We start from the raw sequence: 19,777 nt of genomic DNA, 5'->3' as shown, positions 1-19,777 counted from the left end.
GGGCTTGCAGCAGAAGAGACCTTTGTTTTAAGATGTAGGACAAAGTCAATCCCGTCCTTGCTATGGCAAAAATTCTATGGCCAAGTCAAATTTTGTGTTAAAGCCCTCTGGAATCCCTAGTACCAACATAATTTCACTTTAGAACTCAAGGATTCGAAGATCTCTAAGTTGGATCCTGTGAACCACAGAGTAAGTGGTCTCTTCACCAATAAACTCACCCGTTCCTCTAGAGGTCCCTCCAGTGGGGACTTGATCATCATTCTCTCCCATCTCAACCTCATTGCATCCTTCCCTTAAAAATATAAATGTATTCAAGTCTTTCTCATGAGCGAAAGAAACCTCCCTTTATCATAATAACCTCCTAGTTACTGCCCATTTATCTTTACTTTCAAAGTCAAATTTCTAGAAAGATTTTTGTGACACTCACTTTGCCCCTCTCATTCACTCAACTAATGGGAATCTTGCTCCCAACTCTATCACTTCTCTGAAATTCTTTGCCAAAACAATCGATGAATAACTGGTACCCAATTCCAGTGATCACTTCTCAGCATTTATCTTATTTAATCTTACTTAATTCTTACTTAATATATATGTACAGCTCACATAATTATTTAATCTGAAGAATCTGACACTGTGAACAGTCTATCTGTCTTCAAACACTTTCCTCCACTGGACTCTAAGACACCACTCTCTCCTTGCCTTCTTTCCATCTCTCCTCCTGTGTTTCCCCAACTTTGCTTGCTCCTTTTCCCTTGCCTGTACGTAAAATATTGGTGCTCCCTGGGGATTTATTCTGAGCTCTTTTCTCTTTTCTCTTCCATATCCATAGCTCCAACTCCTATGTGTTTTCCAAATCCATATCGCTTAAACTCCAACCACCTGGCCAAGTTCCTACCAGTTATCTCCGCTGCATCTATCTGAAAAGTGTTAATCATTATAAATAAAATGTTAAGTACCTCAAGATTGTAAATGTAAAGTACCTCAAGATTCTTCTAACATAGAATAAGACATTTTACATTTTGTTAATGTATAGTAAAAAGGAGAAGAGATGCTAAAAAAAAAATAGTAAATACATGTGCCAATTATGGCCAAGCAAAGTATGGAGGAAACCTTTGTTTTCTTAGAGCTTTCCCATTATTAGATCATCAGTTAGCCTATCCATACATAGTCACCAATTTTTTTCTCTTAGAGACAGGGTTTCAGTCTATTGCCCAGGCTGGGGTGCAATGGTGTGATCATAGCTCACTGTAACTTTGAACTCCTGGGCTCAGGTGATTCTCCCACCTCAGCCTCCTGAGTAGCTAGGACTACAGACATACACCACCATGTCTGGCTAATTTTTTTATTTTTTGTAGAGACAAGGCTCACCACGTTGCCCAGGTTTGTCTCAAACTCCTGGCCTCAAGTGATCATCCTGCCTCAGCCTCCCTCCCAAAGTTCTGGGATTACAGGCATAAGCCACCATGCCCAGCCAGCCACCAAAATTGATAATTAACTTGATGGCCACTACTTGAAAAATATACAGACATTTTTCAAAAGAAAATTCAATTATCTTTGTGCCTTTTAATAACTCCTCATCCCTTGGGAAGAGGTTGGGGAGTAACTTTACAATGGAGAAACTTAATAAACACTACCTTGGCCAGGTGATCAAGTAAACATCTTAAATGATAGGTCATGTTGCTAGTGTGTACCACTGAGATGCACTTCACCTCTGTGGTCTTCCTCCCAAAAACCCCTAACCTCACTCTAACCATAAAGAAGACATTAGAGAAACCCAAATTAAAATAAATTCTACAAAATACCTGACTAATACTCTTTAAAATTGTCAAGATAATAAAAAACAGGAAAAGTCAGAGAAATGATCACAAACCAGAGGAGGCTAAAAAGGCATGGTGACTAAATGTAATGTGACATCATGGATGAGATCTTGGAGTAGAAAAAGGATGTTAGATAAAAACTAGTACAAATTAAGTATGAAGTTTAGAAAATAATATACCAATGTTGGTTTCTTAGTTGTGACAAATAGACATTAGTAATGTAACAACATAAGAAATAGGCAAGGGGTATATGTGAAGTTTCTGAACTATCTTTGTAACTTTTCTATAAACTGAAAACTTTTAAAATTTAAAAATCTATTTAAATTTAAAAAGTACAAAAATATGAGCAGAGCCTCAATGACTTGTGGATAGTATCGAACACTTTAATATACGAATAATTGGAGTCCCAGAAGGAAAGAATAGGGAAGGAAAGAATGAGGTGGAGAAAGTATTTGAAAAAAATGTACGCTAAGAGTTCTCAATACCCCAGGCAGGAAATATTACAAGAAATTTACATTTATACATTTATACATTTTACATTTATACATTTACATCATAGTTAAACTATTGCAACCCAAAGATAATAAGAAAATCTTAATAGGAAACAAAGAAAAAATACATATTGCATATAGGAGAACAATGATAAGAATGAGGACTGACTTCTTATCAAAAAAAATGAAAGTGAAAGATGAATGACCTAAAGTACTAAAAGCACAAAAAGAAAAAACAACTATCAACCTAGAATTCTATGTCCAGCAAAACATTATTCAAAACTGAAGGTGAAATTTGACATTCTCAGATAAACAAAAACCATGAGAATTTATCACCAGCAGAAACGTGTTACAAGAAAACATACTAAAGAAATTTTTTAAAGCTGAAGATAAATTATACTAGATGGTATCTCATGAGTCAAAAAAGGAATTACAAGATAAATTAGAAAATATTTCAAACCAAATGATAAAAACACAACAAATCAAAATTTGTGCCAGGCAGCTAAAGTACTCAGAAGGAAATTTATAACATGAAATATTAATATTAGAAAAGGATAAACATGTTCAAATGGCCTAAGTTTTTATTTTAAGATGTTAGATAAAGAATAGGCCAGGCGTGGTGGCTCATACCTGTAATCCTAGCACTCTAGGAGGCCTAGGCAGGCGGATTGCTCAAGGTCAGGAGTTCAAAACCAGCCTGAGCAAGAGCGAGACCACGTCTCTACTATAAATAGAAAGAAATTAATTGGCCAATTAATATATATACAAAAAACATTAGCCAGGCATGGTGTCACATGCCTGTAGTCCCAGCTACTCAGGAGGCTGAGGCAGTAGGATTGCTTGAGCCCAGGAGTGTGAGGTTGCTGTGAGCTAGGCTGACGCCACGGCACTCACTCTAGCCTGGACAACAAAGCGAGACTCTGTCTTAAAAAAAAAAAAAAAAAAAAAAATTAAACTAAATCCAAAACACACAGAAGAAGATAAATGAAAAAGAATGGAAGTCAATGAAATGGAAAACAAACAATAGAGAACTCAATAAAAACAAAAGTTATACTTTGAAAGAATTAATAAACCTCTTTAAAACTAATAAAAGAGAAAACACAATAACAGATATCAGGAATGAAAAAGGGGCATCATTAGAGATTCCTAGGTGCATTAAAAAGATAATAAGAGAATATTATTAAAAACTTTATATCAATAAAATTGATAACATAAACAAATTCCTTGGAATATGCAACTTACTGAAACTAATACAAAAAGAAATGTATAGCAGTCTTATATCTATTATAGAAATTGAATTTATAATTAAAAACCTTCCAACCAAGAAAAATCCAATCTGAATTCACACAAGCAAATTCTATCAAGCATTTAAAGAAGAAACAGTAACACTTCTAAGCTCTTTTACAAAATAGAAGAGGAGGACACCCTTTCCTGCCAGTTTTATGTTGCTAACATAATACTGACACCAAAACTTGACAAGAGTATTACAGGAAAAGAAAATTATAAGCAATGTTTTTCATGAATATAGATACAAAGGTCTCAATAAAATATTAGCAAAGGAAATCCATATGATTATCTCATTAGATCTATAAAAAAGTATCTGACAAATGTAACATGTATTTATTTTTTAAAAACACAGAAAAACAAAAAAACACCATCAGCATCTTTTTCATTAACTTCTCGTGTTTGTTTGGAAGATATTTGCTTTATTTACTCTCACAAGACAATTTTCTATAGAGATATACAGAGTTAAACATTAATCTGTAAATGCACTAAACTTAATTTTTTCACATAAAGATCTTTCATGTTTATGTTAAATTTATTTGTAGGTACTTTTCAGGTTTTCTTGTTACTAATTGTATTTTTTTCTTAAAAATTGGATTTTCTATTTGTTTATTGTGGGACTGTAGGAATGAAATTGATTTTCGTATATTCATCATATATCTAGCAACCTTGCTGAACTCTCTAGACAATCATAGACTCTTGAATATTTCTGCCAAAAATAATAGTTTTATTTCCTCCTTTAAAATTCCATACTTCTAATTTCATTTTCTTGTTTTACTGCCTGGCTAGGATTTCTAAGTTGCATGATGAATTGAAGTCATGCTCTAGGGATTACAATCCAGTTTTTGACTACAAAGGGACTGTTTCTAACCTTTTACCATGAAGTATGATATTTGCTGTAGGTTTTACTAGATAACTTTCTTCTATTTCTAATTGCTAAGAATTTTTATTATGAATGGGCATTAATATGCTAACCCAATTATTCCTAAATTCCCTTGAGATATGCAGATATTATTTTTATATAAGTTATGTGAATGTTTTTTTAAATAAGATTTTTAGAGCAGTCAAAAGAGATATTTATAAAATGGCTAGATGGATACAGGGCATTAAAACTATTGATCACAGAATATTGGAAAATTCTGGCTATCAACTTGAATCTTGTCTCTGTCTATACTATCTACACTCGATACCGAAGTGATCTCATCCATTCCCATGACCTTAAACACCACCTATGGACTGATGACTCCCTAATCTAGCTCCTCAACCTCCCTGAACACCAGACTTATATAACCAACCTCCTTCTCGACATTTCCATTTGGATATCTAACAAGCATCTCAGCCCTAACATGCTCCCAAACCAAATCTTGCTTCCTCACCTCCAAACAACAGTTCCCAGTCTCAGCAAATGGCACATCATTTACCTACTGCTCAAGCCAAAATACCTTGGCCTCCTCTGTGAGTCCTCTATTTCTACCACAATACACACACAATCTGCCACACAAACAAAAATAATAATAATCTGTTAGCTCAATCTTCGAAATTTATTCGAAATCTGATGTTTTCTCATCCCCCTTCACTGCTACTCTCCGCCAGCCATTATCACTTCTCACCTGACTTCCTGAGACACACACAAAAAAAAACTGCTCTAAGCAAGGAGAGCTCAGGTGCTAGCACTCTGTTACCTAACCTGTTGCTCATTAGCAAACACTTATCTGTCGTTCCCTGTGCCTGAGCTGCTTTGGGATCCAAACCCCTAAAACCTATCACTTAACAAACTCCCTCCTCCAGCCCAGTCTCTCTGTTTCTGTCCCTTTCTCCATCTCTATCTTTACCTCTCTCTGCCACCCTCATTCTCTCTGTCTACAGCTTTCTTTCTGTCTCCCGTGTTCCCAAGACCCTCAGTTGATTACACACACACACAAACACACACACACCCTGTATCACATTCGCTCTCACCAAACATAAAGCCACCATGCTAAAAAACTGGCTAATTCCTCCCAGGCAAAGTTTCCTTCCTAGACCCCAGATGGGCTGGCTTAGAAAGTGTGAACATTCTCCCTCCTCAAAAAACCAGTAAGTCACAATATTTCACGGTCCACATGAAAGGCCATCAGGCTGGTGGCTGAAGAAGCGAACAATCATAAATTGCAAATGACAAATGACTGCTTTCCTCCTGAATCTGAAACAATCTCATAGTGGTTGAGAATCTTTTTTGCTTGAAAAATGTGTAGAAAGTGGACCACAAAGATTCTAACCCTGGGGCCTCTGACCTTTACTTTGAGATACTGACATCTCTTATACAGAGAATACATTTTTCAATTCCCAAGGCTTTCAGCCACGAGATAGTGAAAATTGAGTAGAGAAATAGGTAGTAGACTCTGGTCAAGGCTAACATTGTGCAGCTTGAATAGCATTGGAAAGGACCGCTTAGCTCCTAAACGCCACTGACTGACAATATTCCAGCAATTACAGAGAGACCTGGGGCTTGGGGAGGCTGAGATGAAATGCAAGGAACAATCCCCTTTTCATCAACCACACAGTGTGTGTGCCTGTTGGGCTGTCATCAGCAATCCCCATTTTGAATTCTCTCCTTCGAAACTGTTGTCATGTCTGACCACTTCTCACCACCGGGTCTGCTGTAGCCCTCAACCACACCATAGTCAGCTCTCACCTGCAACGTGTCTACAGCCTCCTCCCCATCCCCCGCGTCCTCTTCTGCCCCCTACAGTCCATTCTTCACACAGCAGCCAAAGCAACCCTGCTAATCCACAGACCAGATCGTGTCATGTTTCTGCTTAAAAATCCCCCAATGGCTCCCTTTCCTCATTCAGACAAAACTGAGACTTGTCACAGGACTCAGGCAGATCACTGTGGACCTACTGAACCTTAACAGCCACAGCCCCTCACTTGGGCAACCCCGACAACCTTTGGAAGTGACCCATATATTTACATGGTAAATAGTCATATATTTACATGGTAAAGGTGTGATTTTGTAATATTTGCAAAAAAGATATTTTTGTATTCTTTCTCTTAAGAAGGGATCCCAAAATTATATAAACTTCAGGCTTTATGACACCTGGACCCATCCCTGAGTGGCCTAGAGGGTTCTACTAACTAACCTGGTCTCTGACCTCTTCTCCCCTCCCCTCCCCCACACCCCTCTTTCCACAGCCAGGTGCTCATTTCCATCTCAGGCTTCACACTGGCCACTCCTGCTTGGAACTCCCTTCCCTCCTGTGTTAAGTGGAGCTGCCCAGACCCACTTTTCACCCAGCCCCAGATATTCTAACCCACTTCTCAATTTGTTTTTCTGGCAGGATTTTCTAGTGTCTAAAACTGCTTATTTATCATTCACGTGTGTACATGAGGGCTGGGACACTGTCCATTTCCTCTATAGCACTGGCTTCTAGAAAGTACTATACTTGGCTCATAATGGCTTTTCAACAAATATCTATTGACCCTATACCAAAAAGAACCAAAAACAGGGACTCAAACAGATGCTTATACATCCTTGTTCATTACAATATTATTCCCAAGAGCCAAAAGGTCTAAGCAACCCAAGTGTTCATCAACAGATGAGTGGATAATAAAATGTGATGTAGCCACACAATGGAATATTACTCAGCCTTGCAAAGGAACGAAACTCTGACACGTGCTACAACGTGGACGAAACTTGAAAACATTATACAAAGTGAAATCAGCCACACATTAAAAAAACAAACACTATATGATTCCACATATATGAGGCACTTAAAAGTAGGCAAATTTGCAGTGACAGAAAGTAGAGTAGGGGCTAGGAGATGGGTGAAATAGGGAGATATTGTTTAATGAGCATAGTTTCAGTTTGAGATGATGAAAATGTTTTGGAAATGGATAGTGGTGATGGTTGTACAACATGGTGAATGTACTTAATGCCACGGAAACGTATGCTTATACATGATTACAATGGTAAATTTTATGCCATATATATTTTACACACACACACACACACAGACCCTATATCTCTGTTTTGTAAGATTTACTATAAAAATCTCTGTTCCTTGTCACCCAGAGGGCCTAGGATACCCTGGACCAACCTTACAATGGAGGTAAATCTAGGGAGAAGGTGACAAGTGCCCAAGTTTTTCCAGGAACTTGGGGATTCTGAGATTAGGAATCCTTTTCTACTTCCCAAGAGAAGGACAAAAGGAATAAAAGGACAACTACCAAAATAGGACCCAGATATGCATATATGAAGAGTGACATTTTAGAAGGAGGCTTTAAAACATAGAAAGTTTCATATACACACACCCCTGATTTTTGTTATTCAGGGCAGGGCCCTTCTTCTCTACTTGCACTAAAGTCATATGCACACCATCCTGACATAATCAAATGCTTTCAATTTTAAGACCTGGAGTGAAACTAATAGAAAATCACATTGTGCAGCTGATGAAGCTGGTTGTGGGGAGCAATACCGAAAGTCCTTAGGAACTAATGCTTTAATTTGCCCAAATGTAATGAGGTTTGGAGAGCCATCATTTTTTTTCTTTTTTAATTTTTACACACAATTCCTAGCAGGAGAGGCATTGTTTTAGTAATCCATAACTGAGCCTTGTTCTGTGCAGTTTAATTCTCTAACATGTACTGTCCTTATAATGTTTAGCTCCTTTTATGATGAAAGATTTTGGGGGTTGAATCCAATCTCACAGAAATGAAAACAAAACTTAGTAACATGTTGGAACTCTCCTTTATAAAATAAGCTGCTCTTCCCTTGCTTTCAATAATAAGGATCCCAAATTTGTTGATCTTGTTCAGAAAATGGAATACCACAAGCCTCTTGGGCCTAACATATCATGTTCATATTCATATAGTCATAACATATAATCACTTATACCAAGATATTACTGATTTACAGCCATATGAGAACACAAATAATTAAACTCACTAGTTATTTTTTAAATATTAAAGACTAGCCAGAGAAAAATATTTTTAGATTATAAATTATTTACAATCCCCCAAATTTTCAAATTCATATTTTAAAAGATAAGATTTCATTTATCTACCTTGTATACATTTTTTTGCATAACCCCCTACCCTGTTCTGATTTTCCAAAAAATAGAAACTTTGCCTATCCACATGGAACTGCTAAGTTACGCCACTTAAAATGAAGAGCTTAGGTTTTGCTTTGTATGTTTACATGTTTCACACACAGATTGCTGAACTCCAACTCATCACTGAAATCTCCTACCACAAAGGCTGTCTTGAGAAAGGCAGTGTAAAAGGATGAGACCACACTTCTTGCATTCTATAAAGCGCTGCACTTTGTCTTTGCACTGTGAATATTGCTGCTCCGAGTATGGTCTGCGGACCAGTGGCATCAGCATTACCTCCTAGGAAGCTTGTTGGGAGTATTGACCCTCTAACCACACCCCATACCCACAGGATCAGGATCTGCCTTTTAACATGATCCCAGATGATCAGCATGCACATTGCAGTGGGAAAGGTGCTGTCTTAGGAAATGACTTCATTATTGATACTATAATTTAAATGCTGCATGCCTCCCTCTAAGAAAAGAAGGTAAGAAAAGAGATAAGACAAGAAGATAAGAAGATAAGGAATAGAGGACTTCAAAAATGTTTCTGGACCAACTTCTTCAAGGCTTCCCTGAATGGCTCATAAGCTACAGTTTGGCAGCTTTTAATGCCTTTCAAAAGTTCAGAGACTTTTGATGTGATTTCAGCAAAGATGGCTAAGACCAAGTATCTAAAAAGGATTTAGCAGCGCCCAACTATGCTATATGTTTTTGTTTGTTCTGTTTTGTTTCTTGTTTTGTTTGCCTTTTGTTCTTTTTTTTTTATTTCAGCATATTGTGGGGACACAAATTTTAAGGTTTCAAATAATGCCCTTGCCCCCCCTCCCCCAACAAGTCTGAGCTTCAAGCGTTTTGCTTTGTTTTATTTTATTTTGTTTGTGATCTCACTTTGCACTATCATCTGAAAAACTGAGTTTCTCATTCCTCCAGGGGGCAGGCATTCTCCACAACGCTGCAGCAAGACTACTGGAGGCAGCATTAGTCATAGGCTCATTAGTGCAAACAAAAACACTTGAAGGTTAAGTCAATTATTCAAACAAATTTTAATATTGGAACTGGCTCGGCCATTTTTTTGGAAAGTGACTTAACCAGTTCTAAGAAGACTAGTCCATACAGTAAAAACAGAGTGTTTTTATGCTGTATTAATTTCAGAGGCTAAAGAACAGGCTTGAATTTCGATCTCATCTTAGAATCCTGGGACTCCTAAAATTCATTTAGGCTCCTACCCCACTGCTATATGCTTCTGACAGACAATATGCCATCAAACCTTCCCCTCACATAACACTGAGAGTATTTGATTATAATTTCTTGGCCAACTATGCTTGCTCCTCATTAGATTGTGGCCTCTGTGAAGGCAGGGGCCGTGTCCTACTCATATTTATGTCACAGGTACCCAGAACCATGTCTTGCACATGGTAGGTACTTAATGAGTTGAGGAATAAATGCATGACCATAACTGAGAGAAACGGAGGCACTGAAAACAGGACAAGTAGTTGAAACAACAGCTTGCTTTCCAAATATAAATATTTAATACTATATGAAAACAAATGGATTATAATATCTTTAATTTGTAGCCCACTTATTCAGAACTTATAAAACACACCTTTTGATTAGACTATACTTTTATGCTTTCGTACTCTCCGTGAAGATTACACATGATGGTATAGATTTAATTGACTTGGCAACAATTTAGGAGGCATTCATTTATACACTACTGGTAGTCTAAATTATCACATGTTTAAACAGCAGGTCAAATACTATATATATATATCTATTCATGAAAACAGAATTTTGACTTGGAATTTCTTTCCTATAATGAAAAGGAAGTAACATTTCACTTCTTAATGTAAAATAAAATTCCAGTTAAGCCTCCCCATAACTGAGATTGGTCTTCCCTCTGAGAAGTCAAATTTGGGAGATTTTTATCATAAGTAATAAGAAAAATGACATTTTGAATGGGAAGCAAATGAACACTTTGATAGCTTGTGGAATGGAGCTTCTCCTTCTTGAGTTTATGAGTATGCTCATAACAAGCGCAGTATCTCTTGCCTATGTTGGAACCTCAGGATCTAATGACCAGAATGTATGGGCAACAAAAACCGCCAAGTCTCATTGCAGTAATATGACGTATGTTTTGTAAGACTTCCAGTTCTTCTATCCTTTGCATACCATATGAATTATGATCCCAGCTGGAAATAGCCTCCTCCAACTGGATAACTGAGGTGAGCTTGATAAAGAGACTGCTTTACAAAGGCTTAGGCACATGGGTGGTGAAGCCCGGAGGGGCTAACAAAGTGGCAAGGAGAGCCATAGTTACACCTGGTCCCAAAGGAGCAAAGGAAGAAAGTGGTTACCAGCTGCAAGAGGAGACTGAAAGCAGGAGCTCTGGCCTTCAGAAGAGGGAAGAAGCCATAGCCAAGCCACTACCCTGGAGGAAGGGAGAAAGTAGCATAATTACACTGACCCCACTCTTCCCCCATGCATGATCTCTTGCTAGTCCTTTCCATTGAACTGACCAAAAAGGAAGTCAAAGGGCTAGAGAGGCACATTAATGGAGTCCATAGAGGTCAGCCTTAGAAGGCACAGAGCAGGAGGGGGAGGTCAGAGGGTGGATATGAAGGGTGAGAAGGAGAATATCCACCCTTCATACCTTTTCCAAAGTACTTCTATTGCAAAGTCTTCATAATCTCATTCATGAACTTTTTATTGCCATCCACATTCCTAAGAATCAAAGGAAAAAACATATAATAACAAAAAAAACTGTCCAGAACAATGGCATTTAGTAGTTTCCAATATTATTTTCATAGGAACACAAGATTCACTGATTCACTCAAAGATATGGTAAAGGCAAGTTTTCTCTATACCTCCCTGAAAACTGCTGGAATAAACTAAAAGAAAGAAAATGTTATCTACCATGAAACCAGCAAAGAACTAAGGTTCTCAGATCACAGACTAGAAGAATTATCTGCCCAAAAGAACAGAATTTTAATTGAATCAATGGACAACCCTAAACAGTGATATATACTTCTACAGATCTCAATTGTTTTCAAATATCTCTCTAAGAAAGGAGAGAGTTTAGGAAGGCCCAGTGTTAGGCATTGAGGACTTGCAAGAAGTAGGAGATACTTCTGTGGTAGGGCTGGTGTCACCACAGCGATGCAGACGGTGACACTGCTGGAGGTACTGTGTGAATCCTCCATCTTTATCGTCTGCAAAACCCTAACAGTTAAAAACTTAACATGGAGGAATAGTCTGGAGGCAAGAGATGTAGAAAAAGAGAAGGAAAATAGCAACTACCTTTGTAGATGACTTGCCACTTCCTAGAGGCTAAACAAAGTCAACTAAGTAGTGATAAATATGCAGCAAATACGTGTCTATCCCTCTGCCCACCCCCAATTTGCTCTCTCTCTCACGCACACATGCACACCCTCACTCGGTAAGCTGGGATGTGTGATCTGAGTGACTGATCTACTACTCACTGCAAGGCATTTTTTAAGCAGAAGAGAAGACATTGCAGAGTTGTGAGGAATTTTTTATGAGACAAAATTGTAAGTCAATGTCTTCCCCCAAACGACGGCCTCCATCCCTCCTATCTATTCGTGTGCAAATAGCAGATTTGGATAGAATTATCTCCATTTGGAAATGGGTAATAAATTCAAATCCATTAACATGCATAGATTCTATGTTCATAGTTATTATTTGTGTAAAAAGGAAAGATTTACAAGCAAATGGCACATAAATATATTTCAGAAAATAGCACAGGAAATCCATTAAATTTTCTGATAAATTCTTCTTTTTCATTCAAAAAATCAAAGAACATATGAATCATTTTTAAAAAATACGTGTATAGTGAGCTAGCTGAGTCAGAAAATAAATTGAAGATAACAATAAAACCGATTCAGAAGAGAATGCTACTTAGAGTAAGAATCAAACAAATATTGTTTAGAAAGAAAGTCAATTACCTACAAGACAGACTTTTAAATGTAACAAAAACTCATGGGAATGGGGGGGGGGTTAAAGCAATTCAAAATCAATAGTTATGGAGAGCAATGGGTAATAGATGTCCTGGTGGTAGGTAACATAACAAATACTTTTTTAATTGAAAGCTACAAGGAAAATATCATTATAAAAAGTGAAGGAAAACCCTTCAAATCAAAGGAACTACCATTTTCCAGAAAAAAAAAAAAAAAACAGGACAAAACAATGATTTGCAGTGAACAGTATCACAAAGAAGATACTAAACTTTCATGGTTTAGAAATAACTTGATCAGCATCAAATTAAAAATTTTAAAATATTGCAAGAGTCAGAGGAGGGAAGAAGTAAGCCATATACAAAGAGGAAATCGTCAGGCTAACCTCAGACTTTTCCAGTGCAACAGTGAATCCTGGAACACAATGGAACCATCTACAGAATTATGAAGGGTAAAATCCATCATTTTATAATTTTATACACATTCAATTTATTTGTTCAAAGAAACAACCTAAAGACATACAGAATGTAACACCCTTGGACCCTGCTTGAAAATAAAACCTTTTAACTAAACATTAAATCAACATAAATTGTTCAGAAAAGAGGATGCTCTTGGTGAAAGGGCCAATGGTGATCTGACTCCATTAAGATCTAGACCGACACTAAGCCCACAAAACGTGGTCCTGCCTTAGCACCTTTGCAACTGCTCTTCCTTCCACATGGCTCATCTGCTCACTTTGTTCCAATCTCTATTCCAACTCATCACTTTAGAAACCTATTCCCTTTTCTTAACATTTATCACTGCCTGACATTAAAGTGTATATGTGCTATCTCTCTCCTCTACCAATAAAAGCTCCTTGAGAAGAGGACCTTTTGTCTCTCTAACTCAGGGGTCCTCAAACTTTTTAAACAGGGGTCCAGTTCACTGTCCCTCAGACCATTGGAGAGTGCTCACTGTGGGCCCGGGACAAGTTGGCTGCTAAGCAGGACAGGCAGCAGTGGCAAAAACACCCAGTGGGCCAGATAAATGTCCTAGGCGGGCGGCATGTGGCCCAAGGGCCGTAGTTTGAGGACGCCTCCAGTCTAACTGTTCACTGCTGTATTCTCAGTTTGGGGAACAGCACTTAGTATGAAAAGAGCACTGAAACAGTATAGTATCTGTTGATTGAATGAACTGTGAGAATTATGTTCAAAATTGCAAGTGCTAAATACCTTGAAAATGTGAAACTTGTTAATAATATAACTGTAACAAATGGCAAATGGAAGGCTAAGTGATATTTGCTCGTTTTCTCAACTTTAAGAGTAAAGGATCCATTAACAGTCTAAATTTGGCAAACTCTCAAAAAATTACATGATCAATTTTAAAAGTGAATGAGATATTTAAGTTTTTCCTTTGTAAGTGATTTACATTATCTTCTGGACTCGAGCTCTGTGTCTATATTTTGTGGCTCTCTAGTCTCTCTGAGAAACTGGTGAATGGCAATTGCAAAAGCACAGGCCATGCCTATTAACAGAGTAATTACATAAAGTTAGACTTTATAAATACATAATATGGCTAGGGTTGTCAAGGATTTGGGGAAACAGGGGCTCTCAAACATTACTGGTGGTGATGTAAAGTAACACATTTTTGGAGCACCTGGACAATATCTAGCAAAATTTATAATGTGCATGTTCACTCACCCAACAACTCCATTTCTGGAAAATAGTATACAAATTCATTTGCAAGGTGTACAAGGATGTTCACTGTAGCATTGCCTACAAGAGCAAAAAGTGGAAGCAAGCCTGAATCCCCACCAAAAGAGACTTGGTTAACTATATTCCAAAAGTTATTACTAAACAGTTTATAAAAGCAAATAAAGTAGATGTGTATATATTGAGATATAAAATTATGCATAATATAGGAAGTGGAAAAAGCAAGCTGCAGAACGACATGTGGTATGATTTCATTTATGTAAAAGAAACATTTAAACCTACATAAATAAGTGTGTGTTTCCAACTCTATGATGTTTGCATGGAAAATCTCTGAGGGAAGACTTACAAACTGCTCATGGTAATCACCTCTAGGGACTGAGGTTTGAGGGAGAAAATGGAAAGTGGGGAGGTTAACTTCATAAACTTTTATAACATTTGGATTCTTTTGTAAAAACATACCTTACTTTCATCATAAAATTAGCTTTTAAAAGCCTTACACATTTCTCAAGACATTTATTTAATGCCAACAATATACTGAACACATGACGTGCCACATTTTGTGTCATAGGAGGACTGGTTTAGCAAGAAAAATAGTTCAGCATCATGCAGCACCCATAGTCACCTATAGACGAAACTTTAAGCTCCTTGAGGACAGGGTTAGAGATGTTTTGGTCAGCATTTATCCCAAATACCTATCACAATGCTTGATACATAGAAAATATTCAGTAAATACATGTGAAATAAATGCATGATGGCATGAATGAATGAAGGCATACATTAAAAACCTGAGGTTATCTGTAACTCAATGTCTCTGCCTCTCTTACCCTTTCATGAACTTAGATATGTTCATTTGCAAAATCAAACTTTAGATGATTTATGATCCCCTCTGGATGCTTTAAACTTGTCCTGAGGCTAAGCCCATGTGATGAACAGGTGTCTGACGGGAGGTGAGAATGCCACTTCTGCTCTGAGGCTGCCACCAGCATTGTCAGAGCTCCAGTGCTTAAGGGATGGCAACAATATGAAGAGTTCCCATGTTCTGTTCTCTGTGACTTTTTGATCCCATGCTATTCCCAAGAAGTGTGAGGCAGAGTCTATAGGTGTGATATCAGATTAGTAACTGCAGGCGCTAAAGTGCATTCCATACACACACCCATCTCATACCCAACCCACTGAGGAGGGTAGCCAAATACCTTCCACTGCCTGGTACTTAACCTCCTGCAGCAGAACTCTGACATTGTACAGAACATGACGTCATTCCTACCTTCTGGCTTTCCAATAGTAAAGCCTCTGTTCTATACATCCTGTACGGAGCACTTCAGTAAGAAAAATCTTAAATTCGGTAAGTTAGTACCCTCTTTTCTTGTTTATTACCTAGATTTTTTTTCTTAAACTAAGATGGTCTTATTTTACTAAAACCAATAGTGCTCATGAATAAATAACTGTATCTTTATCTTCCACTCAGTTTCATTTTAAATTGGCAACCTTGGCTTATTGAGTACTATCAGATATTGACACACAACACACAGCTGGTTTTTAAAATTGATAATACCCTTCTCCTGTTGCAGACATTTATAGCTTTCTGATGCTCAGCTAACACATTTTCTGTGTCATTTGTCTTAAATCCCTTCAGAAGGAAAGATAGTTTTGCCTTTTTTGAAGTTTTGAGCTTTGAAGTTTTAGAACACAAATAATGTCATCATGCCCATGTATAAAGCTCTTCTGGCTTTCCGATGTGCTCAGGATAAAATCCAAAGTCCTCTCGGGTACTACCTGACACTCTGTGATCTACCCTGGCCTCATTATTCAGCCTCATTTCTGAACCATCTTTCCTTCTTTCCCAAATCTCCAGCCACACTACCCTTCTTTCAGTTCTCCTAACTTACCAGTGTGTCTCCTGCCTCAGGCCCTTGGCACATGCTACATTCTCAGCCCAGAATGCTTCTCTCCTCCACTTCTCACTGGCCAACTTCTACTCATCCTTTAGGTCTCTCATTAAACATCTGTTCCTCAGAGAGGCTTCTCTGACCCCCTAATTTAACCTATGTCCTCTTCCTGTTATTTTCTGTGTGTTCTTTCCCTAATGGCATGTATCGGACTTTGCATAATATATTCATTCACCTGTGTTTACTGATTTAACATCTAGCTCTCATCAGATGATGAGAATCATGTGTGTTTTATTGATCATGTTAATCCCAACAAATATTTGTTGGTTAAATTAAAACATAAAAGAAGTGAATTTTATTCACTCTTTCCATTGATTTTTAATAAACATTAGTTGGTCACAGTAAGTAAAAGAATCGAGTGCCTATTTCACTCATATTCAAAGCAGGTTGTGCTAGCTAGGATGAGATTTTGGGGAGAGTTTAACGGAGGAGGAGGACAATATTTGGCACAAGGGAAATTTTGTGAGATCCAAGGAAAAACAGAAAAAGGTGGTATTCTGACAGGGGAAAAAGAGAATGAATGAAAAATCTAATTATATTAAGGAAGCAAAGGAAGTGTGGCAGACAACAGAGAGACATTTGGAAATTAGGGAGGTTAACCAGAATGTAAGGAGAACTTTGGAACGTCACACAGGAACAGGAAGGCCAGGGTTGATCAGCAGAGAAGGAAACTGGTTGAGGCAGCAATCTGGATCCTATGGAAGGAGAGGAAGACTGTGATAAGGAACGTCCTTGTGCACAAAGAGTTCCAGGTGTCAGGTAAACACACCTGGAATAAAACCATAGCTGGGAGACCAAGAGGAAATGGAGGAAAGGTCTGAGGGCCTTTGTGAACTTACAAATCCGGTGTGCTGTTCCACTGTTATTGAGCACCCAAGTGCTAAGTTTGAGAGAAGTACATTATATTTTAGATTATTAATGTGAGAGTGTAAAGATAACAGTTGCCACCCCAGTGAACAACCTGGTTATCCTTTAACCCTACCCAGTGAGGTGACTAGATCTATGTTCAGTCTTTTGTAAAGGACAGTCTCCATGTCTAAGAGAGTGACAACAAGGAATGAGAATGGAGCATGCCAGAAGCCAAATTGCCCAGTTTCTGTTCTGTGTTCCTAAGCCTGCTGTAGCTTCTGGTTGATTCTCCACATCTACAATGGTATCTTAGGAATTCTGGTACTCTCAGTTGCCCTTCAGGCATTGTATTTCTTGATAAATTTTTAAAAAATAGCTTGGTTCCAATCTTAGAACCTATAGGATGCTAGAGACTGTTGTAACAGTACTAAATAATAGATAATACTTACAGGTAATTGATGATATTTATTGAGCATACTTTATGTCAATCTCTGTTTTAAGAACCTTATATGCATCTGTATCAACTTAAATGTATAACTCCTTTAATATTCACAAAAAGCACATGAAATAGTGACTATAATAATTCCCATTTTCCGGATGGAAAAATGAGACCTAGAGAGATTAACATCCTTCAACAAAGTGTCAAAAGACTCAAACCCAGATAATCTGACTCCAGAGCCCAGCTTTTAACCACAACATTAGTTTCTTAAATTTGTACATACCTTACAATTTACAAAGCCCCTTAGAAGAGGTACAAATCTTATCTGATCCTCTCAAAAATACTTAAAAGTGAGTAAGGAACATCTTTGTCTCCATAGTAGAAGTAGGGAAACTGAGGCTTAGAGATATTAAATTACTGGTGTAGGAAGTCAACAGCACTAGGGGCAGGCCAGGCAGGGCCTGAAATCCACGACTCCTCACTCCTAAAATGCCACACCATCTCTCACTTCTGCTTTAGCAGCCTTGTTGGTGAGGATTAAATTGCATCTACATAATCAGATATGCAGAAGGATAAAAGCTGTATCTAGGGTTTATTGGGTCTGGCAGGAAAGTCCTGATATCTGAAAACATTATCTCCAACTTGAAATATGATTTCATACAGCCTCAATGTCAGAAAGTATCCGTGGGAAAAGAACAAGAGGAGAAGAAGCTGACCAAGAGAGTGGACCGGCTGGCTGTCGCCTGTCAGAGTGGCCCTGCTGCGGCAGCAGCCTGAGAGAGTGACCAAAAAGCAACGCAGGGATGCAAAAAGAGAGAAGAGAGGAACGCTAGAGCGGACCCACAACCCGTCTTTTCTGGTTAACGCCTCTCTTGTCTTCATGCCCTCTCTTCCCCGCCCCTCCCGCGCCCTGCCCACGGTGCCAAACGTTGCAGTTCAACTCCTGGCTGTCGCTGGCACGTTTCTGTCTCGTCTTTCCACTACCCCAGGAACAAATCAATTCTTTTGGGTCCTCTGATGGTTTCTAGTAGCCAGGAGGTTGCAGCCCTGGCTCAAATTACACTAACTCATCACCCTTCCATTACACGCTTCACACCAAACCGCGTTTGCTCCCCATCCGCAGTGACCCGCCCCCCCCCCCAGCTTTTTTTTTTTTTAACTGCAGTCCAATAATGCTGACATGGTTATGGATCGGAAGTAATGGCTATTGCGGCCAACCCCCTCCCCAGAAGCGAAGCGGAAGCTTGGGGCAGGGATGGGGAAGCCTAGACCGTGCCTCCGTCCTTAGCAACACCATGCCCCTCCCGAGGCCCTGCTGGCCGAGGGGCAGCCGCTCGAGACCACGCCACCCGGGGCTCCCACCCCTGCCTCTGCCGCCGCGGCGGCTGCTATAGAAACAGCAGGCGTACACACTGGGCTGAAATTGAACACCCATCCTGGACCGGGACCGGGCGGGCTCTGCCTGCTGCCGCGGTCGCCATGGCAACATGCCGAGCGGAGGGCAGCGCGCGGCGCGGGGATACTCACTCCGTCGCGGGGCTCGGGCGGCGGGCGCGCTGCTGCGGGGCTCGCCGGCGGTGCTCGCCGCTGTGGGAGCCGCGCGCGAGGTGGAGCTGGGAGCCGTCTCCCCTCCCCGCCCGCACCCCTCCTCCCCTGGAGGGTGGAAAGTGAACGCTCAGGCTCTCTCCGCTCCCAGCCTGCGAGTAAAACGGGAAGCAATTGGATAGTGCGGCTTGCCGGGCGCTAGACAAGCCACTCCACGGAAGGGTTTCGGGGAGGGCGCGCGCTGGCAGCTGCGCGCCGGGCGATGTGGCCACCAGCGCGCAGTGCCCGGGCGCCCAAGGCACCAGGTGTGCCCGCGGCTCCCCTGGGACGGGCGGTGGGAGGGGGACAGGGGCGGCTGCGGCGGGTGACACAGCCCAGAGGGCGTAGGGAAACAGTTGAGTCATTGGCAAGGTGGCAGCTTGGAAGTTGCAAGAAGCGTCTGGCCTGTGCAAATAGCAAGGACTGCCCCCAGTGGGCTGGGCATGGGTTCGGAAACGCCATTGTGCCAGCCCAGCGAGCATCGGTCTGAGTTTCCCCGAGGAAAACTCCATCTGCGTCGCGGCGCCTTAATGCGGTGTTTCACCACTTTGGCGACCCCACGTCCTTCGCCGTTTCACTCCATATTCTGCGTAGTCCTGCCTGCCAGGAAGATGTTGTCCAGTGATACTTTCCC

General features: G+C 39.7%; 1 protein-coding gene across 1 annotated transcript in view; it reads right to left on the bottom strand.

The window, feature by feature from the left end:
• Positions 1–19,368, bottom strand: part of PALM2AKAP2 (PALM2 and AKAP2 fusion) — a 428,813-nt gene extending 409,445 nt beyond the window's left edge. The window contains exon 1 of the mRNA XM_012736750.3: positions 19,087–19,368. The gene's annotated coding sequence lies outside the window, so the exon portion shown is untranslated. The remainder of the gene's footprint in view (positions 1–19,086) is intronic.
• Positions 19,369–19,777: the final 409 nt, after the last annotated feature.

This window comes from Microcebus murinus, chromosome 12, assembly GCF_040939455.1.
Source record: "Microcebus murinus isolate Inina chromosome 12, M.murinus_Inina_mat1.0, whole genome shotgun sequence".
Taxonomy (NCBI): Eukaryota; Metazoa; Chordata; class Mammalia; order Primates; family Cheirogaleidae; genus Microcebus; species Microcebus murinus.
This window is presented reverse-complemented; position numbering and strand designations above follow the sequence as displayed.